Below are 27205 nucleotides of genomic sequence, written 5' to 3'. Positions count from 1 at the left end.
TTTTTTTTTTTTTTTTTTTTGCATTTATTGAAAATGTATAAAATTTTTGAGTGAATGAAAAGAAATATTGTAATTAATCTTTAAAATAAGAAAAAAATAATAATTATTTATATAATATTCTTGTATGTAAATTATATATACAAATAACTAATATAAAAAGAATTAAATAAGTAATTAAAAAGTCAATTTTTGATTATGTTTGTTACTTAATTTATTTTTAATAAATTCTTATGTCGTCTTATATTAAGTTTATTTAATTTTTATTATTTATAGAAAAGAAATGCTTAATTCGAATGATATTTGCAAAATTTATATATTATTTACATAAATATTTATAAACCTTTTTTTAATATTAATAAATAAATAATAAAAATGTTGATTATGTTTATTGTATTTTAATATTAATATTCTAAATATTAATTTAGAAAAATAGAAATCAAATATGTTTCCAAGGTACTATTTTAGTAATTTGTGCAAAGTTAGGTTAGGTTAGTTTTAATTATTTTAAAAAACTGACCAATCCAAAATGTCCAATAAATAATGCTTGATTTCAATATAAGGAATGAAATTTAAAACAAAGTATTATAAGCTACAAGCTTTCTTATTTTATGAATTATTTATTTTCTTATGAGACCTAAATAAAAGTAATTTTAATATACCTGCATAAATTACACTTATCTCACAAATTTATTCAAGACTATGTCTGGCATTACTTCTTTAATATTTACAAAACACTGTATGTGATAGGTCTTTATCAAGAATAAAAATTTTAATTATCTCGAATATAAATAATAATTAGCTATTTTCGTTATATATATCATTATTATATAAATTTATGTATCAAAATTTAAAATTTTATAATTTTTTTAAACACTGCATAACACTAATATCTAAATTAACACTTTTCAGTGTAAAACATTATAAATTAACTTAGCATTCTATAATATTTTAAAATAAAACTGCTTATTATTACATATAAAAATAAATAATATTTTTTTAAAACACCGTGAAATTTCTATCTATAATCTTCAGCAAATAATGGAACATAAACTTTTTCTTTGAATTCCAATATTTGCTTTGAATTTCTTTTAAAGAAAAATAAATTTAGAGAACAAATAAGAATGTCTTATTTTTATAACGATTATTTATTATTTATTATATATATATAATATAAAACTATTATTAATAGTAATAAAATGAAGTAAATTATACAATAACCATTTAATTAAATTACACATGCTGCGAAAAATATAATAAAGAAAATCACCTGCTGATTCCTGAAGCTGCGATTATGCAAATATGAAGAAGTCATCTTTAACCAGATTGTGTCTTTTATATATCACGTCAAAACACCTTTCACATTTTCCAGTGATGGTTTTATTACTTCGACGAAATTATAATAAAACGACGTAAATAATAGCCTACCTATATTGTCGATATATTAAGCGTATGTGCTTCTATTCAGCCAAGAGTAAAAGGAAATGTTGTAAACTGACAAGTTTCTTCACTATACTACTTTAAATCAACCGTAACACCTTAGCAAAAGAGGAGTGTAAATATTGAACTCTGCTAACTAGATCACAGGAAAAGATAGCAGCAACACTATCTTTTCAATATTAAAAAATCGTTCGTATGCGAAACTTCAAAAATTTTATACCAAAAATAGTCAAATGTTTGCACGAAATTAATACAATTTCTATCATTTTCAAAAATAAATAAACAAACGTGCAGAAAAACCGTTTTATGAAAAACAGATCGAAGCGTTCGGAATCTTTCTGCCTGCATATCGCATCCATTAGGCTTACAATCATATAAATAATATAATATACCTACATATAATTTTTGACTAGGTTTTAACAGGATGCATTTCTGCAAAAGCCTTTGTACTAAAGAAGATTTTATGTTCCGAAATTACGATACATGAAATCAGATGGGATTTTCGACATTAACCAGGGACAATGCACTTATAGAACAAATGTCGTGGGTGACTGTGACCTAGTGACACACTCCTGCACACACATATAGCACTGATGCATGATGGGAAATGGATGCGTCTGTACAGAATAGGACTTTAACCGAATCATCATAATCCATTTTATTTTATTGCCAAAAGAAATGTAACCTCGTCAGAAATATCTCACAGACCAAGTACATGCAGTGATTTTTATACATAAAATCTATTTTATTTAATGAAATATTTGTTTTAAATATGATATTTAATTAATATTTATTTTACGGATGTAAAGATGAACAGTGAACTTACCTATGTTGGTAATGTAGAGGAATAGGGATGATACAGTTGAACCAAATACCAGTTGGTTCGCCATGGAGCTGTTGGTCACAGTCTGAGAACTGCTTGCTGGCCAGACTTGCGCACAATATATATTATCGATCCAACCTTCTCGTATCTTTACACGTGGAATATATACGTCAGTTCTTTCCTATGTCGACAACTGATGGTGAAACACCCTACAATAACACTAATAGAATAAAATATTTACAATCTGCCAATTGCTATTTATAAAATAAATAAATAAATAAAATTTACTAATATCCAATTTTCTTAATTAAAATTAATTTCTAATATAATTAATTAATTTACAAGTGATATTAATAACACAATTGCTTTGCACAATAAATAATGATAATAATTGTTATTTAAAATGATTTATTATCATTGAATTAATTTTATCTTCTGATAATCTTTATCCTTAGCTAATTGTACATTTTAGCAATGTATACAATTCATATTTTTAAATTTCTGTACAAATATAAGTACATATGTAGGTAAAGGAACGAACAGGTCACATTGAAGTACTGATCAAAGGTCAAAGTTCAACCGATTTATAACAAAATGGAGTTGCCGTGTTGGGATACCGGACGCTCTATCATTATTTACTAATTTTTGAAAAATGTCTTGTAATAACGCTAATTTTTTTATTTGAAATATAGCTACAGTTAATAATAAAGGAAAATTTTATTTCTTTTAAAAGAGATTTACACATTTCAAAAAATTACAACAACCAGTCTCTAGTGAACAATGTAGTCGAGTGCCAAGTGCTGTAAGTGAACAATTAACATACTCTTGTACATCATTTACAACAAGAGAGGTAATAAAGTCTAACTGCATTGTGACGTCATACCACATGAAAGAAATAACTGCATTCCTTTGTCATAAATTTATTTAAAAATTTTTCGATGAGGAATTTCGAATAAATTTCATCATATTGTGTCACCATTAGCTGCATTGTAAAGAAAATTAAATATTTAGTTCCTAAATTGAAAAGATTTCGATGCACCTGTCTTTAAACTACTGAATAATATATACACTTTCCTTCAATAACAAAGAGACTATTCCATCAACAGAGTTAATTGTTCTATCATAAAATCATTTTCAGTTCACAGTGTTCATCCACCAATAAATTGCAATTGTCATGTTAATTAATTCTTTTAATTATTTATCTTTAGTTAATTTGAAACGAATATTCTGTTTAAATTCCTATACTCGAATAATAAATACATAAATGTAGTAAAAGTTATAAATAGATTTTACATATTTTCATTATGTTATAGTTTATCAGAAAATGCGAATGTATAAATTAATTTAAATTTTTAATCTTTATTAACGGATGAAAGTTGCATAATATCGATCTTGTCAATATGTAAGGATTATTTGGAAAATCCATAAAGCCCTGCTGGATTTCGAAGTTATAGACTGTTTTATAATATCTAACTCCTGTACGGAAGGTGCAAAGAATTGCTATTTCCTGATTAGAATTTATATTTAAGGAAATAAGAAAATATTTGCTTCATGTTATTATGAAATAAGAGATTGTTGTTTATATAAATAATTCATCAATAAAGATGATGCTATTAACCGACTTATATTGATTGGATCTATTGTATTTTATATCTTTCAGAAATTTGATTCTCAATATAAGAATATTATTCAAAACAAAAATATATTTTACTTTTAATCTTTTATAAAGAAAAAGTTGAAAGACTTGTTTCTATTTTTATAATTGAATTTTTTGCAATTAAAGTTGAAGGAAAAAATTGTGTTTATTTTAAAAATAGTTTTAAAGTAAACATTTATAAAAAAAATTGTTAAATTGTATGATGAAAATTTATAATTATTATTAAAAATAAATATCTTTTTTTTCCGAGACAATTAGTTATGGTATATTATCTTCGTTATCTTTTATTTAAATTTAAACGTTTTCATTGGATTAATACTTAAAATCTATCTGAGTTAATTATGACAATTTATCTAACCACTTAGAAAATAATGAGGATTAAAAATAATTATCCCGATCGACTTAATACATTTTATCTTCTTGCATGAATAAAACTGAAATTGTTAGTAGCTTCATTTCATAGTTGTTTATTTTCTTTCTCAGAACCTTTTGTTAATGTTACATAATAATATTTCAATATGATGAATTAGTTATAATAGAAAATTATTGTTTGCCTTTTCTAGTTTCATGCAATGCTGAAAAATTTTACATTTTTACCAGAATTCATTTCAATATTGTCCTTAATATAAAATTGTATCAGTTAGTAAATTAAAATAATAACATAATATTCATAAATCAAATTATGTATTTCTATTTTAAAATTATTTTGAAAGCATTCAACTAGTTAAAAATATTCAAATTGTGCACTACAATGAAAGATTAAAATATAAAAATATGAAGAAATGTTTTTATCATATTTTTATAAATGTTTATTAAATGTTTTCATCATAAATTGATAATAATAAACATAATTTTCATAAGGAAATTCATAAATAATTCAGAAAAAAGCATAATTTTTAGACAATTATTGAAGTTTTAGATAAAAACTCATAAGCTTCTGAAAGCATATTTTTGATCTATCGAAAAGTTTATAAAAAGTAACCTACTATACTTAATTTCACTGCTTTAAAAGCGCTTTATTTTATTACCGTATAAAATAGGAATATAAACATTTTCCATTTTCTTTATTATCATATTGTTTTATTTAGTAAATGTATATTTATTTTTATAAATTCAATTTTTTTTTTCTGAAATATTTATATTGAAAACAATTCTTATGTAAAAGTATATAAAACTCACACAAAACAAATTTTTATACATTATTATTCATATTACATGTATAAAAAATATATATATTCTGTTCTATAAATTATTCATTTAAATATTTTTAATATAATCAACAATTTATAATTTTTTTCAGAATTAATTTAACTATTTAGTTTAAAATTTTTATTAAATAAATAGTTTAAATCATTTTATTTAATTTGTTACCATTGTTATAATTATCAATTTTTCATTGATAAAAACGTAATAAATTTCAAATCTATTGTAATAGCTTAACATATTTAATAAAAAAAATATATTAAATTTGAGATAAATTTAAATTTTAAGGTAATTTTAATATGTTCTTTTAAAACTGCAGTAAAAGATTTTCAAATTCAGCTACAAAATAAGATGGCATAACTAACCTAATAAGTCAATAAAGATATATCAATTTGATTAATTATGACTTTCTGATTCGTAACATTAAATTTAAATTTTATCATAATAAAAATTCAATTAAATTTTCTTCTTGAATAAAATATTTTAAAATTTAAATAATAAAAAAATAGCACCAAAGACTATAGTTAATAAAATTTATCAACATAAATTATCTTTCACTTAAAGAAAAATCAAAATATTAATAAATTTAATAAATGTAAAAAATTAATGAAATGCAATTAAAAATACATATTACAATAATATTAATATGTATAATTTATCATAATTTAAAATTTATAATTTAAAATAGAAAGGTCATTTAGCATAGGCTTTTATGAAAATTAATATGTAACAAACAGTTATTTTTATAACATCATATTTAAGCTAATTATAGTGAAATATGCATGATAGGAATATAACTTTAACTAAAAATATCCTTTATCCTTTAGCAATTATTGTCAGTATAAAATGTTCAAATTAAAATATAAATAATATTAGAATTAAATTATATTTAATTGAAAATGCAAACCTTAATAATTTTATGTGATTTTAAATAAATTGACATTAATAAATGCAATTAAAGAAAATTCTTTTTATATGTTTAATGGATTTAAAGATCATTTATACAATTAATTTGATAAATTTAAAAATATGAAAATATATACCTTTTTGTTTTTAACCTAAAACAAAACATTGTTCAATAATGCAAATGAACTTAAGGTTAGGGTGCATTAATCTAATTTATTATAAGTGCAATCAATTGACTAGAGACCTACTACGTCATAAGAGTGCATACCATTATTTTATTTAGTGTGACCCTAATTTGAAACACTCTTATATTTTACCAGATTAGAAGCAAGTAAAATAGTTCTTTTTAAATATTCATTTACTAAATATACGAGTTAATGTGTTATTAATTTGAAATTTTCTGTTTGTTGGTGGTTGTAAAATAGAAGTTTTTAATGGAGAAATATATTATATATATATTAAAAAAAATGAAAAGAATCATAATAAAAAATGTAAAATATTGTTAATTTTAAAACTAAAATATTTATACTTTAAAATGAAATATCTTATTAATTTAAAAATGAAACAATTTAAGTTTTTTCAACAAAATAAAATATAAAAATTTTATTAATTTTGGGATCTAGATATGTTGTAAGAATATAACTTGCTTCGTTTACAATAAATGCACTAATTAATTTTTTGCAATCATTTGGTACAATTTAATTTTCTCTTTTATTTTTAATTAATAGCATACAATCTTTTTAATAAATTTTAAAAGTATTTTAAAAATTTCAAAATAAAAATTGAAACAATAGGAAACAATTAATGTTATTTATTTTTTTTCCAGTTTACAGAGATGTAAATAATATTAAAATATATTTCATAGATTGACCACTTATGAATTGATTGTTAGGCAATATTTAAATTCTATAATTGAAAGTAAAACAAAAAGGTATGAATTTTAATCTTTTGCTTTATTTTCTGAATTAAAAATAATATTAAAAAAATATACTATAAAAAGTTTTGTAATTATAATTCAATAAAAATTAGAAATAATAATTATTATTGTTATTAATTATTATTATTTTATATTTGATTAATTAAATGTATTTAATTAAAATATAAAATTATTTAAAATAATAGTAATATTCTTTAAAATTATTATTGCTTTGAATAATATAATTTATGCATATATATGAATTATAATCTGACATTTTGATATACTCCAAAAAAGTATAAACTATTTTTTCATTTCATGCAACTACTTATAATAAAATCAATTAATAAACTAACTCTTATTAAACATGACTACATATAAATAGAAATTAAATTAATAAATTCCACATAAAAGTGAAAATATTTTAACTATCTTCATATCATATAAAATTCATAAAACAGTAAATAATTACATAACATATATCAGATGTATAATACATCATTTTGTGCATAATATTGCTATAAATATTATTAGTATAAAAGTAAAATTTTTTTACCTCTATTTTATTAATTTTTTTTCAAATGATTTATTTATTTCTCATATTTAAAAGTAAGAAAATCTTGTTTGATATTGTAAATATTTTTTAATTTATAATATCTTTATATTAAAAATCACAATTTTAAGCATTCAAATGAAAGAATTTGTGAAATTATTTATATTTGTAAAACTTTAAGTATTATTTTTTAAAATATCTAGCTGAAATTTGTTATGTAAAGAAATTTAGAAAACAATGCATTCATGTTTGAATTAGTATTTATTNATTAAAATATTTTAAAATTTAAATAATAAAAAAATAGCACCAAATACTATAGTTAATAAAATTTATCAACATAAATTATCTTTCACTTAAAGAAAAATCAAAATATTAATAAATTTAATAAATGTAAAAAATTAATGAAATGCAATTAAAAATACATATTACAATAATATTAATATGTATAATTTATCATAATTTAAAATTTATAATTTAAAATAGAAAGGTCATTTAGCATAGGCTTTTATGAAAATTAATATGTAACAAACAGTTATTTTTATAACATCATATTTAAGCTAATTATAGTGAAATATGCATGATAGGAATATAACTTTGACTAAAAATATCCTTTATCCTTTAGCAATTATTGTCAGTATAAAATGTTCAAATTAAAATATAAATAATATTAGAATTAAATTATATTTAATTGAAAATGCAAACCTTAATAATTTTATGTGATTTTAAATAAATTGACATTAATAAATGCAATTAAAGAAAATTCTTTTTATATGTTTAATGGATTTAAAGATCATTTATACAATTAATTTGATAAATTTAAAAATATGAAAATATATACCTTTTTGTTTTTAACCTAAAACAAAACATTGTTCAATAATGCAAATGAACTTAAGGTTAGGGTGCATTAATCTAATTTATTATAAGTGCAATCAATTGACTAGAGACCTACTACGTCATAAGAGTGCATACCATTATTTTATTTAGTGTGACCCTAATTTGAAACACTCTTATATTTTACCAGATTAGAAGCAAGTAAAATAGTTCTTTTTAAATATTCATTTACTAAATATACGAGTTAATGTGTTATTAATTTGAAATTTTCTGTTTGTTGGTGGTTGTAAAATAGAAGTTTTTAATGGAGAAATATATTATATATATATTAAAAAAAATGAAAAGAATCATAATAAAAAATGTAAAATATTGTTAATTTTAAAACTAAAATATTTATACTTTAAAATGAAATATCTTATTAATTTAAAAATGAAACAATTTAAGTTTTTTCAACAAAATAAAATATAAAAATTTTATTAATTTTGGGATCTAGATATGTTGTAAGAATATAACTTGCTTCGTTTACAATAAATGCACTAATTAATTTTTTGCAATCATTTGGTACAATTTAATTTTCTCTTTTATTTTTAATTAATAGCATACAATCTTTTTAATAAATTTTAAAAGTATTTTAAAAATTTCAAAATAAAAATTGAAACAATAGGAAACAATTAATGTTATTTATTTTTTTTCCAGTTTACAGAGATGTAAATAATATTAAAATATATTTCATAGATTGACCACTTATGAATTGATTGTTAGGCAATATTTAAATTCTATAATTGAAAGTAAAACAAAAAGGTATGAATTTTAATCTTTTGCTTTATTTTCTGAATTAAAAATAATATTAAAAAAATATACTATAAAAAGTTTTGTAATTATAATTCAATAAAAATTAGAAATAATAATTATTATTGTTATTAATTATTATTATTTTATATTTGATTAATTAAATGTATTTAATTAAAATATAAAATTATTTAAAATAATAGTAATATTCTTTAAAATTATTATTGCTTTGAATAATATAATTTATGCATATATATGAATTATAATCTGACATTTTGATATACTCCAAAAAAGTATAAACTATTTTTTCATTTCATGCAACTACTTATAATAAAATCAATTAATAAACTAACTCTTATTAAACATGACTACATATAAATAGAAATTAAATTAATAAATTCCACATAAAAGTGAAAATATTTTAACTATCTTCATATCATATAAAATTCATAAAACAGTAAATAATTACATAACATATATCAGATGTATAATACATCATTTTGTGCATAATATTGCTATAAATATTATTAGTATAAAAGTAAAATTTTTTTACCTCTATTTTATTAATTTTTTTTCAAATGATTTATTTATTTCTCATATTTAAAAGTAAGAAAATCTTGTTTGATATTGTAAATATTTTTTAATTTATAATATCTTTATATTAAAAATCACAATTTTAAGCATTCAAATGAAAGAATTTGTGAAATTATTTATATTTGTAAAACTTTAAGTATTATTTTTTAAAATATCTAGCTGAAATTTGTTATGTAAAGAAATTTAGAAAACAATGCATTCATGTTTGAATTAGTATTTATTCATACGGTTTATATTCTTTAGAATTACATTTCTATTTACTTGCCAAGTACCGCAGTAACTAACAAGGTGAAAAATAAATAATCTAACATTTGACTCAAACGTATGACGTTAGAAATCCCGGGAATGGCGTCATCCGGTTTTCTATCCAATAGATCGATCTGTCTCTGGGAAGCATCGTTTGTTACTGGTTAGCAAACATCCAAGGGAATTTTAGCATTTTCTGCACTCTCTCTCTCTCTCTCTTTCTTCCTCTCTAACCTTTTATATAATTGACCTTGAAAACAATAAATTTGTTATCCTAAAACATACATTTTAACAAATCATTATTTTTAAAAACCATTTCTGATGCATTGTCTATAATTTAAAATTTTCACTTTTTAATCTTATAAATGAAATTATTTCAGCAAATTTTAATATTGATTTCAATATTTTTGTGTAAAATATATTATAAAATCAAACTATTAATTCTTTCAAATAATGTTTTTTATTTTATAATATTATAATATAATGTTACTATATTAATGATATTTAAGTTCTATTAAGATATGCTGAAGCTCTATATTGGTAAGTTTTCTATAGAGCGTATTGTAATAGAATTCTCCTTTCATACATTTGGAGAGATTTAGTCAATATGTAATTAAGCTTTCTGACAGTTTTCTTTTGTTATAATTCTATTTATATATACTGTGTGTATATATATATATTCTTTCAAATTCAAATACGTGATAAGATCAGTAGAGAACAAATTTGTATATTTTAATTGGATTTTTTTAATAGTCCAAATATTGCGTCATTTATATTTACAATATCGTTGTAACCTTATTTTTGTCAAAAAATTGCTTCAAAATTGCAATAAAAACTATTCATTGTTTAAATGATACTTAATGATACTTAAATCAATTCTTATTAATTTGCCGTTTTTTCTTGTCATTGGACATAAATTAAAAATAAATAAATAAATTAATTAATTTTTACTATTGCTTTAAAGATGTAAGTATTCTGGCAGCTACAATTATTATTATTTTTAAAAATTTATTATTTAATTTAAGAAAGGTATAACAGAAGTACTGTATATCATTTTTGATAAGTCATATTTTCTTATATAAAGCAGGCCTTATTCTAAGGTTTTTTTTTTCCTACTGCACAAATATCAGTTTTGTTTTGGCCAAACTGATAAATCCTAGCATTAACAAGCTGTTCTAAAAGTTATAAATAGAAAATAAAGAAAATAACACAAGTTTTATATCTGTATAATTATTTATTAATTTCAATCGCTGTTTAAACTTAATCATTAGACATGCGTAGGGTGCACTGTGGGCTTGCATGTGATATAATTTACCATAGAACATGAGATCTGTGGTTATGGATTAGTTTAAATGATGATGTCGATGTAGTGCCTGTATGAAAAATATGAATTGTATATATTCGATACAAATACAGTAAAACCCCGCTTTACGCTGATTCGATATAACGCGGTCTGTTCGTAGCCTAAAAAAAAAGCTCAAAATTCACGCCGATTTAAATTATCGCGGCATTTCATTGGTTCGTATATAATACGATTATTTGCGAACACGAACCAGTCAGCAAAAGATGGCAGGCAAAAGGTGTACTTTCTTTAAATCTATGTTTGTTTTGTGCAATTTTGAAAAAAAATATAACATCATGGATGCCATAGGAAATATCGACTCCACTTGGCAAGAATTAATTGATAAATGCACGAACAAAGTGTGGAAGAAGTTATGGCTGAAGGTATCCAAGAATTCCCAACGAGAAGAGCATATCGCTTTATCGTTAGGTTGACCAAACTCAACCTAATCGATATAGCAGGAGTAGGAGATAAACGAGCAGGATATTGAGGAGTTAAAGCAGGTTTCTGGTAAGAGCCTAACCAACGTCGATCTTCGAGAACTGGAAGAACATGGAATTCATGTGGAACTGGAAAATAGAATTCTGAAAACGGAGAATCCAAAGAATATCTCTACAGATTTCCTTAGTAAAAGTTTGGTAGGATAACCGAAATTGTTGATCAAATTGTAGCGAATGATCCAGATTTTGGAAGGAATGCAAAATCAAAACGAGGCGTCTTGTATGCGATCTTCTGCTACCGACATTTGCTTTAGGAAAGAAAAAAAAACGACAAATGAAACTTCGCGACTTTATTGCAAAAGAACAAGAATTTCAGAAAAGTCAGGATCTTCGTCACAAAAAAATGAACTTTACATTTCTGTGTGCATTTATGTTATTTAACATATATTATTATACAAATTAATATAAAATAACTTAAAATTAAAGCAAAATTTGTTTATTTTTGGTTGTGTGTTCCCCTATCCCTATTTACTCTATGTTAAAATGACCTCATTTAACGCTGTTTCACTTAGCGCTTTGTTGTCTAGGAACGCACCCCCCGCGTTAGCGAAGTCTTACTGTAGTAAATCCTACAAACATTTCTTCCATAGATCTTTTTTCGTGGGCCGAATAAAATATACAGTAAAACCAGTGTAAATCGGAATTGCGTGGTACCGAATTTTTTCCGAATTTGTTTGGCATTCCGGTTTCGTTTTGGACAGGTTTTACCGTGCTCTGTGTAATTTAGATAAATATTTTAACTTTAAAATAACCACAAGAAAGAAATATTTATAAAACCCAGAATCAGGCAATTAATTACTACACAATTCGAAATTCCCATTAGATATTTTGTGTCCAGTTGCACGTTTTAATGTGCGGTGATATAAAGTAGTAAATAAGCTATAAAATAAAAATTATTCAAAAATTTTCTGTAATTTCTATTTCAAAAGTATTGATATAACTTATAATATATAAAAATCAAGAAACATTACCATAATCATATTCAAAATAAGTTTATTATATTGTAAGATTTGATAAACAATATTTATATATTTAAACATTGTGGTAGAAAAAAAAAACATACACATTCTTATAAATAAAATTTAAATCCATATACATTCAAAATAAAATTTAAAATCATAAAATAGATAAAAGCCTTCTCTTGTTTAGAAAACATTTCTTATTTACTTTTTTTTAAAATTAAATTTACGTACTATTTTTTTATTATTTCACAAACAGAAGTCCAACTGATAGCAAATGTTGGGAACGTTTTAATAACGAAATAAATTGCTACAAATCCTTAAATACAATTAAATCACAAAATTTTAAAAAATGAATATACAATTTCATATAATTCTCTTTTTGTTTGTAGAAATGTACTAACTTATTTTTCAATAATTCAAATTCAAATACTTTTTAGTTGATTTGTTATCTTAATTTAATATTACACAATTAGGTATTTATACTATGGATATGTATAATTACTCGTTTTTTGTTTTCAATTCTATAAAGTAAAACTAAGATTATTATTTAAAATAAAAGAAATGAAATGAAAACAAGAGAAAAAGAATGGTAAAATCAAAATTGAACAGGAAAAGTAAATTACAATAAAATAAAGAAAAAATAGTTGTGCAAAAATAAGAAATGCAACACAGTAGAAATGTAATTACATTTTAACAAAGAAAAAAAAAGGTGCAAAATTCTGTTGCATTCCGTTGTTAAATTTTTGAAGTTTATTTGTAAAATATTATTATCATTTTTTTATTTTAATTCGAATATTGCTTTCAAAATTAATTGTTTTAAAGTGTAAATGATTAAATAAAATTATAAATGTATATTAATTAATATTTTCAAATAAACACGTATATCAAATTTATATTTTAGGTTTTTTAATTATTAAATGTAAAATTTAAAATTAAACGGCATTTAATATGCTATTTTATACATATTTTCGAGATATTTTAAACATTTTCACTATTTATATGAAAATTTGTTTGATTCTATTCATATATTGCATTTAAACATTGTTTAAAGTTTGCATAAATCCAATAATTAATTAACAATCTGTAACATGAATATTTTTTGATGACTTTTGAATAAATTACGAATATTTTAACCCAATTTATTAGAAAAATAAGTAATGTCAAAAATATTATCTGTTAACAAAAAAAACTCTGGTTCTGTTCAGGTAAATACATCATTCTTGAAAGATATCTAAACTAATAGTATCACAATTGCATCAAAGTTCTTCAAATTATAGAAAAATGTAACCAGATTAACAGAATTTCAATTCTAGAATAATGTGGTCGTCATAGGTTCAGTATGACAACTAAATTATCCTAGAATTTAAATCAGCCACAACAGAATATTACGTACTATACTAGAGCTTTACGAATTCAGTTAGAAAAGTATATAAGCAATTCATTAACGAATTCTTAACAATAGTTCAAGCAAGTATTGCATTTTCTATTTTACATTTCGATGAAAATTGGTAAATAAAACAAATTGTAAAGAAACGAATTCTGGGATTTCATTTTTAAATAGAACTTTTGAAAATAAGAATGTTTTGTTATAATTTGTTATATTGTAGTGTTAGTGTTTTAACGTATTGCAGGGCTACTGCAAAATGCATAGTTCGTTCAATGTAAAATTAAAAAATACAATAGCCAAGTAAAGTTATGAAATGTAAAGTTAAGAAAAGAAGTTTAACCCGTTTAGCACACTATCCTTTTGTTGCAAAGAACTTCGTCAGTTATATTGTACAATAATACGTCATCCACTGATACAAATGAAAAAAAACCATATATGTATCAAATATATAAATAACAATACATTCGTTAGATTCGCTTTAATTCGTTGATATCTGCAGCGCAAGCCTATTGAATCTAATGACGGGAGTGGCCAGTCAGATGCCCGATGGTACTGTACTGCACATAGCCTACTACGATATTAGTGATGGGTCTATACTAGTTACGTGTCATTCACGTCAAACGTGAATGTCACATAAGTAGTATATGTAGTGTGTTCTATCGCAACAGTGCAGCGTACAAGTAGGCTATCAGTCAATAATTATTAGAGTTTTCCACTGCAGTCGTTTTGTGATATTTTATGTATTTTTCATATAAAAATATAGTATGAATCGTATAAATTTATAGTTCTTTCAGTATTGTATATATTCCAAATTAAAATATCATGGAATGTTGGCTGAGAGAAAATTTTTGAAAAAAAAATATAGCAAATAGTAAGTACTTCAATGTTTCTAGTGACATAGAGACTGAAAAGGCAGATGAAAATGAAGGTACAAATCCAGACGCTAGCGCTATTTAAAATATTGAAAGAAAAGAAGTTTAACCCGTCACATTAATGGCCAGTTTGAATTAAGTAATAATAATTGTTTTTTATTATTAATCTGTATTTTTGTTTTTCATTTTTAATAAATTGTTTTTGGTGTTTCTATTTGCTGTTTTATCTATAATCATCAAAATTGTCAGGGTTCCAACATTTTTTACTAAGGTGAAAATGTTCCATGATAAAAAGTAAGTTGGAACCGCTGGTTTAGGTCAATGTTCCTCCATACTATTAGAGAACATAGACCAAGAACGATTCTAATCTATTCAATATGGCTTTACTTTTACAGTAACACATTTTCGAGTGTCACCTTACCCATGAATTACTATTTTCTCTTATCTAAAACATACGGCTGGGTTTCGGGATTGCAAGATCGGGTTACAGGTTGCAGATTAGAGATATCTGTAGGGCTCTAGGCTACTACATTTGGACGACTTACGACTTTTTGTGCCACTTTAAAAATAATTTGCGCTACATTTCAAAGAATTCTGCTTTACTTTATATAAACCTATCTGGCAACCCGTGTGAAGTTCTCACCGGACACGTGCCGTTTAATTGTATTATTAATTATTAATTAATGAAAATAGTGTTCTGTATAAGTAGCAGTATTCCGTTTGTTTAATAAATTACGTCAGTTACATGGCACTTGCCATCGTGTACAGAAATATGTAAATCTCGGATAATTCGAAGTCGCAATTATTTCGTTCCTTGATTTTCAAACTAACAAGGATATCCTGTACTAAATGCTGTTTGAACTTGCAAGTGTTGTATCGAAAATTAACTGTATAAGTATGCTCAAGTTGTGTGAGTTGACACTTTGAAAGAAGAAATATATAGAAATTTTATACAAGGAAATTCTAAATGTGACTCAAATTGCTCAGAAACTAATATGTCTCTTTTCAACTGTTAGTCGCTACATCGGAAAGCTTAAGACGTTTGTAAAAATAGATGATTTACTTCGTAGTGTCTGTCTGGCTTTATCAAGAAACGCCAAAATTTTTAGACGTTTGAACCGAAAAAATTGATTTCTTATGCCTCATGAATTGACGATGGAGTGGAAAGTATCAAAAAGGAGTGGTAACAAGTCGATGTGTTGTTTATAAGAGGCTCTATGAAGCAGGAAGTTTTGCACATAAGACCAAAAAGAAACCATTACTAACACAGAATATGAAGATGGTAAATTTAGCATGAGCCAAAAAATGTAGCAATTGGACAACGGATCAATGACAAACATATCACATTTACAAATGAGAGTCGTTTTTCATTATACAGCGACCAGCCTCAACTAGTATTCTGCAAATTAAACAAAATATTTTACTCAAAATGTTTCGTTACGCCCAAAAAGTGTATATTGGAGTGTAATCACTTACGATGTCGTTTGAAGTCTTTATTTCGTGGGTTGCACAATGACTTCAAATTAGTACGAAACTGTTGTTAGAGATCATATTATGAACATGTAATTAACATAGAGTTGTATTTGGATTAAAGCCGGCATTTTCCAATAAGAATTGGAATCCTGCCACACATCTAGAGAGGTAAGTGTACATTTCTGATTTAACAGTGTTCAATACCTTTAAAATATTAAACCATTACCCTAAATTTCGTTCTTACAGATGAAAAGGCTGTTTTCAGAACAGAGAATGCTGGGTTGGGCTGGAAATTCGCCAGATCCAAATGAATTGAAAATATGTCATTTATGGTTCTTGAAGTTCAAATAGTGCGACCTTCAACAGAACCGAAGCTGATAAAAGTGATTATTCATGTGTAGCACCATAACATTAGTCGTGATGCTATTCGAATCCTATTTGATAGCAGGCCGGAGAGAATTCGGATTGATATTAAAGACAAAGATTACGCCACGAAATATTAATGTATACATTGTATCCTGTATTTTTTCTTTATTTCATGAATATTTATTCTAAATATTTTTACTAACCCTTCTTAAAGCATATATCTTTATATTTAATATTGTGTCATATAATTCACTATTCAAACAATAAATTTATAACTCAAAGGTTACAAATCAGTCTAAACCATTCGTAAACTTTTTATAGGATTATTAGCGAAAAAGGAAATTAAAGAATAAAAAGTTTTAAATTCTCTACAGAAAGCGTTTATGCGTGGCAAAGGAACTGTTGAAGCTTTATTTCTATTTAACGATCTTACCCATTTCCACCATACAACCAGACATGAGAAACTTTATGCGTATTTTTTGAATCTAAAATCACTTTTTGACTTTATATCAATCCACAATCTATAGCCATTATCCCGAATCTTCTTTTTCTTACTAAGTTATGTAAAACTAAAAATAAAAATATTTACAGCCTTCAGGCTGTCTAATTCTACTACTCTTTCCTCCTAGCCATGCCCCACCAATCTGGATCCCTACTTTATTTTTCAAAATCGATACAATACAATGGATATGCATATTCACTCAAACTCCACCGTTCTGTTTTCGAATACGCATTACGGTTAGAAACTGGTCTCCCTAAATTGTACTCACTACTTCTGAAACAGTTGTTATTTTATAAGAAAAATTTTGGAGCAGCCTAATAACATCATTTACTGAAAGCTTTAGTTCATCTAAAAAGTTGAATACCAGAGCCGTAATTTTAGCCATTGCATCCTTTATCAAAAATTTTCTCAATTACTTCAGCATATGTGTTGAATTTCTATTAAAAATCTTATGATTGCAATTTTCAGCAAATGAAGATGCGAATTTCTTCTTAACTCTTCATTACTGGTAACAGTAATAACATACTGTTTCTGTTTATTTTTCAATTCCACGCCACTAGTAATCTAGATTTTATTCATAAAAGCAACTCCGCCCATCTCGTAACTAGTAATGAATAATTTGAAGGGTGACAGGAACAAGTTAAAAAAATTCTATTTTAATTTTCCAACCAATACTAAATCTATTACCTGCAATCCAAGTGTAAAAATCGAAACAGTAGCCTTACTTTACATGATGGAAATAGAAGTATATACTGGGGAAACCATACCACCCTCAAAATTGCACCAGTTATATTTTTAGATACATTGTTATTTCCTCCATCTTTTCAGTTTTGAAATACAATGACCTTTCATAACGTCACTAATTTGATTACAATACTCTACATTTGTCTATACTATGCTTGTTGAAACAGAATTCGGGTTTCTGATTTAATATTTTGGTTATTTTTGTAAGCCTTTGGAGTAATGGTAAGCTAAAATATTTTAAATATATATTGCTATATAATTAGATATATTTATAGCACATTTATATTACAATATTGATTATAAGAGAGAGCTAAAGCTTATGAAGATGCTTACTTCACAAAATGGCGTGGTATATGTAAACTAATGGATTGCTCAGATCGTACCAGTAAGATCTAGGATAATTAATTGGTGATAAAAGATTGATTATTTTACGATTATTCTGCAATGACTGAAAAATAAAAATATAATAAGTGGGAGCTGTAAAAATATGTATCGCTCTACTACAAAATGTTCAGTCTAACGATTATTAATGTACGAAAATTGACATATGAAATTCAATGTTATTGTTTTAAAGTTTTTGTTATTCAGAATATTAAATAGTGACTCCTTAGTAAAAGGACAAAGATAACTGTATATGTAACGCTGATTAGACCTGCGGTTCTTTATGGATGTGAAACATGGCCAATGACAAAGTAGGAAGAATTACAACTACAGAGATTTGAAAACAAAATACTAAGGAAATTTTTCAGACATGTGGAAGACCATAATGATAATGATATCATGGTCAATGGAGAATCAATATGGAAGAGAAGAACATACCAGGAACTGCAGACAACCTACGACAAGCCCATGATCACACAGGTGATTAAGGCCAGAAGATTACAGTGGTTAGGCCATGTCATAAGGCTTCCTATAATGGCAACAGCTTCACGAGGGCTCCATTATGAGGGAAAAAGAAAGAGGGAAAGAGGCCAAGAGCCGTTCCAGAAAAAAAGGTGGATAGATGGGGTCATTGAAGATCTTCAAGATCTCGGAATCGAAGATTGGCAGAGGCAGACTATAGACCGAACGACATGGACAATGATTGTGACTGCAGCTAAAGGCCTCTAAGGCCCGTAATGCAAGACGAAGAAGAAGAAGAATATTAAGTAAAAATAAGTGTTAATATCTAGTACAAATTAATTATTCAGAAAATAATTTTCTATGTGCTTTAAATATCTGCGATTTTTGAAACATCTGATACGATTTAAGAGACTAGTCTTCCAGAGCTCACAGCTTGGAAACTTTATATAAACATAATAAAAATTAATTGTGTAAAGTAAAAAACTGAAATATATAGATATATATATGTAAACATCATGGAATAATTGAACAAACATTGTTGCACCATCTAAGGATTTTATACAAATTTTTATAAAAGTCGGTATGATTTGGGCTACTTTCTTATACTTATATTCTGGGCACTGCGGCTAAGTCGAGGAGTCTTAGTCATCTCATAATCCACTCGTAGCTACGGCTTTTCCTTCTCGATTACACATAGTTTCAAGTTTCTATTAATAAACGATATTCACTCATATCCTATCTCATTCGAAATCTTCTGTCATTTTTTTACATATTTAGTGAATGCACTTTAAAAACATTCTGAAGAAGCATCGCTTTAGCCCAATGAGATCTTCGGAGACCTTTTAAGTTAACTTTCAAGATAACTCGACTAAAACTATTTTTATAATTGACAAGTTGATTGACGTTCCGGCATTCAATCTAATATGATCGTTTTAATCTTTAGATTTGTATGTGCAATGTAGGCTTACTGATTTTGTAACCTGAACCTATATACTTCTTAATCAAATGCTTACTCTAATAGTTCAATAAGTGTAAGTAAACTAAAGAAAAATTGACAGTTAACCTGTTCTTATAATAAATTAAAATCCAAATATATATTTTCGATTAATTTCTTTTTTATTTCTAGAAGATACGTTTTACTTGTATTATTAGAGGAAATGATGAGTTAGTTTATAAGTGATTGATAAATCTCATTCAAAAGTTTCAGAAGCAACGAAAAATATTCAGGAAATATTATATCAATTAATCAAAACTTTTCACAATTAAAGACAAAATAATAATAGAATAATATTGAAAAAATNTTGAACTTTTTAATTTATCATTACTAATCTTTATTTTATTTATAAAGTATGAAATATACGCGAATAGGAAAAAAATAATTACTAATAATCAAATTCAATAATTAATGGAACTATTTCGTAAATCGCAATATACATCTTTACATGTAAATTTATTATTATTTTTTGTAATAAAATCATACATTAATTTATTAATAAATTAAGGCATTTTTCTAACAGTATTTCGGATGAATTTAATTTAATGCTATTAATTATATCAAGATACATTCTGAATAGACTAAACTAACGATATCATAATAAATATAAAAGAGAGGAAAATAATAATAGCAAAATATAGAAAAATTTTGTTCAATTAGTCATGCTATATTCCAAATTTAAACAATTTGGAATATAGAACGACAAAAACATAATAATGAAGTTGATTTCATATTCAGTGCACGCAGTTAAGTCTGTATAACACATAACAACTAATTCTATAAATTTCTAACATTAATATGAAATTCCATTTTGCGAGATGAAAAATATAATGAAAATGGTTGCTAGTGAAGTGTCAAATACAGTCATTTACTTTTCAAAACTGATTCCATTGTATACAGCACTCTAAGTAATTAGTATTGTGACATCTTTAACATCTCGTTAAATGGATTTTAATATTTTCTTCAATTATTTAATTAATTTAATCCTTAAAATTCTTCTGTTTGTGTTGTCCTTTAGTTTAAATTGTAAGCTAACAACTTCGTATATTTCAGCAGAAACATAAATTGCATAACTCTATCATCAATTCTTTACTGAATTACATCTAATGAATTCATTGTTTCTTAACAATGACATCATTAGATGTCTTGTTACTGCCTCTGTAAAATTATTTCCGATTAATGAAATGAATAACATGAAAATATTAATGCGAATACATGAGTATAGTTTTTAAGTTTTACTATATGAAATTATAAACATTTGTGTGCTTAATCAAAGTTATTTCCTAAAATATTAATGATGCTTACAAAGCACAAATCCATATGGAAAAATGCTATATTTTTAATAATCAATTATTTAAATCTACTTTATTATAATATTTATCTTTAAAAATATTATTATTTTTTAAGTCTTTTATACATAAAATGATTCTGGCAAAGGTGATTCTTATAAATTCTCCATGCTTCCAATATATTATAATCTTGTTTCAATGTAAATTAATCCGATTTTCATTATAATTTCATTCTACTAATAATATAAATAATTAACAGAGTGAAATTATAATGTAAGCCTAACTAATTTACATTATAAACAACGAGAAAATGTATTCCAAGACATATCGCAATACGAGGAAATTTATATGTTTAGAAAAGGAAAATTTTGCAAAATAAGATTTTAAAAAATCGAGGTGAAACTATTCTGCAAATTTAAATCTATTTTGAAGAACTTATTTATCACATCAAAAATGGAAACAAAGAACAAAATAAGAAACGTATATCTGAAAATGAGAATACAATGCATAAAAGACGTAGCATATCTTTTTAAAATTTCATGTGATATGTGAAAGCAGTAGCAAAATTGATGCAACTCACAAAGATTCTCAAAACAATAAATATTTTTCTCTGTAGAAACAAATGTCTATTTGTAAGTATATTGAAAATAACATTGACCAAATAAACTCAAATAAACAAATGCTTTTTATTATTCACGTATTAAAGTAATAAATTTTACATGTAATTTACATTTTGCATTAATTTATTTAATTTACATTTTACATAAATTTTAACGTAACTCTATAAAAATATAAATATACTTTTTTTCTAAATAACATAATAATACATTGTATTGAGGAATAAATGATTATCATATTTAAAAAAAAAAAGAAAAGAAACTGTGCTATAATAAGTCACGAAAACATGAAATTAGAAACGAAAACTATTAAGTACTAGACGCACTTAAATATTTTTAACGATTCTGAACACTCAACTCATGGAATTAAAAACATATATTTACAAATCTATAGCATTCTATATTCGAAAATTACGATGTAAACAAGAAAAACAATTACTGATACTATGATACTACAGCAATTATTATTATTATTAGCTCTAATTTGTTTAGAGCTAATAATAATAATATTACCTTTTGAATACTATTGTATTTGGGCATATAATACTATTTAAAAAGATAAGAACATTGATATATGTTAATTAATGGAATCAAAATTAAATGTAAATTTTATAAAATAGTTTGGAAAATTAAATCTTTAAAATCGGGAAATTATTTATTACGACATTGTCACAATGCCAAGCTGCGATTTTTAATTAATTTAATTTAAAATATATGATCTACACATCAAATTAGTAGTGGCTTGCCCCTGTACATCGTACTTTTCCTTTAACAATAGAGTCGTGCCAGTCGTCTGTTAACTCCTNCTTAATATATAATTAATACTAATAGAAATATCTCTCAAAAAGCTCTCTCGCACTTCTGAATCTCAATATCAAATTTGTATGTTTACTTTCTTTGCTATATATAACAATGTGAAAATATGGTGATCGGTCAAAAAATGACCACAAAGATTTTTCCATTTTTGGGCTGTTGGAACCTTGAAACGTCGAGAAATGCGAGAAAATAAGGTATTTTTCTGTATGTATGGATGTCCTGGAAGCCATTACCTGGATTACAAACAACCACAATACAGTGAATCAACACAACTACCAGATTTTCAGCGACAGTCGAATCGCCATACACCAAATAGCCAAGTGCAACACAAATCTCCCTATCATAAGGGACACCGTCAATAGTATCCGTGCCCTCAGGAACAGTGGCATTAACATAGACTTCCACTGGGTCAAAGGGCACTCAGGGGTTGCGGGTAATGAGAGAGCGGGCCTTCTTGCCTCCAAAGCACCAACTTTAGCAACTAATATCTCCTACAATAAAATTAGCATCACCCATCTCAACAATCTGTTGCACGATATTATTCTCAAAACTTGGAAATCCAGATGGGATAATGGCAATACAGGCAGGCTCACCCACCGCTACCTCCCTTCTCCTTCGGACTGTCCTAAAAGGAATTTCAATACCACCTTCCAGCTAACACAACTGTTAACGGGGCATGGTAACTTTAATTCTTACTTGCTGAGGTTTCTAAACAAAACCGACGGCAAATGCACTTGTGACCTCAACGAAGAAGAGGACCCCGAGCATCTAATCTTCCGCTGCCCACTCTATATAACCCAACGAAAGAAACTCAGGGATGCTGTCTACAACAAAGGACAACTATGGCCGTGTGACCTTCGTACGTTTTTCAGCGACAAGGTCATCATCAATGCATTCAAAAACTTTGCCACCGAAATTAATAAACTCAATTAATCTGTTTTCCTTGTTCGCATATGGTCACCATCTTCGAGTATTTGTATATCCCATATCTCAGCTGTTAACAAAAATTGTCGCGCATTTCTGGCTAAATGCCAGCCTTGTACATAGTCTTATTTTACTTATACTGTTTATTTAATATTCTTTTTGCTTAATGTCTTTTGTCTTTTAATAAACCGGTAATTATTGTCGCGTATATATGCTATAATGTACCACATTTACTAATTCTGTATTGTAATTGTATTTGTATCTGTATTCTGATCTAATTCAATAAATGCGATGCAAGACCTCATGGGCTTCCCTTCCCACTATCCTATCTCCCTTACTTTAATCTTCATCTACTCACCTTCTCTCTACATTCTTCCTTCCTCTTATTGTCTAAATGGCTATACCTCTGAGTCCAGCCATTCCTTTCTTAACTCTGTAACTCTGTATGTATGGATGTTAGTGTGTGTCTGTGTCTGGTGGCACGATTTTGTACATCCAATTTAAAGCTTGATAACTCCCGTATTTTTTGACGAAAATTTCTGAAATTTCATAGGGAGATTTGCGTATTAGGGGAATTTATGCTATTAAATTTTGTTGGTTAAAGGTCAAGAGAGTGAGAGGAAAATCTTGTTGCTGGATTATTTTTGTAAATGCAAAAAAAAACTTACAAAGAATATAAAGTAAATGTTGTGTATTTGATAAAATGGCCAAGTAATAAGTACACTACTAAAATAGAATGATGTCGAGTATATTGAATGCTTTAAAGTTCAAACGCTAAAGGTGACAAAAATTCGCCTCTGAGTTCGAACGATTCTTCGAAGTTCGAACTGCGTGAGTACTGAAGTATAAACACAATTTGTTGTACGCTGGAGTCGTCTCTCGCTCTCGTGTTGGATCGTATGTTTTCAGTGTTTTTTTTTTTTTCGTTTTAATTTGGTGTGTTCAGTTATGTTATGTGTTATTCGTCGCTTTTTAATAATTTCTTCTTGCGGTTTTTCTTCGTAGACAGATTTTAGGCTCCCCGTACGTTTTATATCCTTTATTTCAAAAATATCCAAACCAAACTTTTTAAATCATATTTGACATGTTTGAAGTTTAGGAGCATTTTCCCCGTATACATTGCAATTTTTTACGACGATGCAATTTATCTTACTGTTTCTAGAACATTATGTCCTTTCCAAAACTCAAAGCATAATATGTATAACATGCTTTTTATCTGAAGACATATCAACTTCATTTTATTTAAATAATAGGTAAAGTAAAAAGTTTAAAATAAGCTTCTAAATAAAGAATACGATCCCAAATTAGTAATAACGTATTAAATTTTACTACTGTTATAATTAAATTCACATCTATTTTAAGAAATCATGGCCGTAAAAAGAAGCAAAAACTGTCTGTTTAAATTAACTCAATATAACCTTCATCTATTAATCATGGTATCCGAGGAGTTTGTTTAGGCAACGAAATTTAAGAGAAAGTTGTAATATCGCTTTCACGTTTCTCAAACGTCGATATGCGTGTGGCAGATTTGGCGGCCATGTGTACAGTACAATGCTGAAGTCGACAGTGGGCACAGTAAATGCAATTTTCGTTTTATTGTACAGTAGGCCTACTTACACATTTCATTTATTGTTTTCGAGTTTTGATTTATTATTAGAATATTTAATTGTGCTATTTTCACGTTAAATTATGCAGGTTCGCTGTTTTACTTTCTTTCCTGCTATACTATATATATGCTTTATTTCCCAGATCGTAAATAACGTTATTTACGATCTGGGAATAGATTAATTGACTTTTCATTATTTCTAATAGGAAAAATTGCTTTAAACTTCGAACGGCCTCCTAAATTTCAAACAAAAATAATTCGATAGGAAAATAAATATTCATTTTAAATGAATTTAAATGAATTATTTATTTTATTCCCTAATTTATATTTTGTACTATTAGAAAGCTGTGTTGAGTTATGTATTTAAAGTTAAACAATAATAAGATTTACAATCATTTAGAATGAAGACATAGAAAAATAAAATAAAAACGTGTAAGAAGAAAGATATATATATACAATTTTATGGCAAGGATGGAAAGAAAAATGAAGATGTGTGTAAGATCTGCCAGTTCAAATTTTAACCTTGTAATTTTAATCGGATATTTTTATGTATTTTTAAAGGAATGTTTTTAAACTTTACGATTAAGCAGCTTAAAAAGAAAAGTCAAGTCGTCAATTGTTTGTATTCTGAAACACAAGAAGTGAATAAATGGTGGTTACCAATTTCGGACTGACTTCGTCTTCAAATTAATTTTCGTACAATTTTATGATTAACTACATTACTGAAATTTCATTTCCACTTTTAATACAACTTTTCTTAATATTATTTTATCATAGCATTTATGTTTAATTACAATAATGATAATTTATTTCAGGATTTGCCAACTTATGCTTGGATATAATCGGCTTTCATGAGTCAAAAATACGATACTTTACAACCGCATTTTTACAGCATAGTTTACAACTTTATTAACCCATTCTTACGTTCGGCCAGATGCCAGAGGCAGAAGGTGTGAGTCTACCCTCTGGATAATTCGATATCGAATCCGGCCGAGTAGTCTTAAGAAATTTCCTGGGAGGTCCCTAGACTGGAGAATTTTTATTTTTGCTATGATAAATTCTCTATTTAGTATATTCCAGAAAGATATGACCTGGAATTTCAATTACTGTGTAACAAATAAAATTGTTTTACACAATAAGTTTATAAAAACGAGCTTTTTATTCTTTTCGTGTTATGATAATTAAGAGGACTTTTTCACACTCATTATGGGTTCTTAGTAAGAACCCATAATGAGTGTGAGAGACTTAGCACAACGAATCAGGAATCGACTAACCTGAAAAATTCGTGAAGTTATCCGATCTCCAGGATCGATCTCGACTCCCCAGAGCGGTCGGTGGACGCCTTAACAGCCTGGCCCATCCAGCCGTCTACGAATTTTCATTATTTCGTTACCTACAATTATATTTAGACCATACGTAATTATTAATATTTTAAAACTGTTTTAAAATTTAATCCATTAGATCATTGTGAAAAAACTCCCGTTGCATATTAGTTACTTCTGCCGATCTTTGAGTAAAATATTGTACTTCTATATCTGATGGACAACTGATTTAATTTTTTTTAAATTCTATTTAAAGTTATATTTATGCCCTCTAGTGGCCTAGTAGAAAAAACCACTGAACTCTTGTCCTGGGTTTAGTGCCTCGCCAACAGGTTAGCTACGTGTTTTCTTTACATTTATAACACCAATTTCCCATAAAAAGTCTTCCCTAGAGTCATCCTCCCTCCGCAAATCTCCCAGTGTGGCGTTGCCGTATACAAACAAACATATAAAATTATATTTATAAATAGAAGCACTATTGTTCATATAGTTTCTGTTTCTTCGTGACTATTAAATAATTTCATGNTATAAAATTAACTTTTTATAATTGAATATTTATATCACTTTCTTTATCGCATCTCTCTTCCTACCATCCCAATTCTCTCGAAATAAAAAGAGGATCTTTCATTACAAACAACTTCCAGATTTATTCCAGAAAAAATCAAAGTTTATTTGCATAGTCATGCAAATA

At 26.0% G+C, this 27205-nt stretch overlaps 1 protein-coding gene across 3 annotated transcripts in view; it reads right to left on the bottom strand.

Annotated features, from left to right (window-relative positions):
• The window catches only part of LOC111619477 (alpha-2Da adrenergic receptor-like), an 83428-nt gene extending 56701 nt beyond the window's left edge, over window positions 1–26727 (bottom strand). For 2 of the 3 annotated variants that reach the window (XM_023361202.1, XM_023361201.1), the window contains exons 1-2: window positions 26467–26727; window positions 2264–2480 (exon numbers count right to left, since the gene is read on the bottom strand). The gene's annotated coding sequence lies outside the window, so the exon portion shown is untranslated. Of the gene's footprint in view, window positions 1–1267; window positions 2481–26466 lie in introns of all 3 variants that reach the window. The other variant, XM_023361203.1, reaches the window with a different exon arrangement.
• Between the last annotated feature and the right edge of the window lie 478 nt (window positions 26728–27205).

The sequence above is a fragment of the Centruroides sculpturatus genome, unplaced genomic scaffold (assembly GCF_000671375.1).
Source record: "Centruroides sculpturatus isolate CEXI.00-Female unplaced genomic scaffold, Cexi_2.0 scaffold166, whole genome shotgun sequence".
Lineage (NCBI taxonomy): Eukaryota > Metazoa > Arthropoda > Arachnida > Scorpiones > Buthidae > Centruroides > Centruroides sculpturatus.
This window is presented reverse-complemented; position numbering and strand designations above follow the sequence as displayed.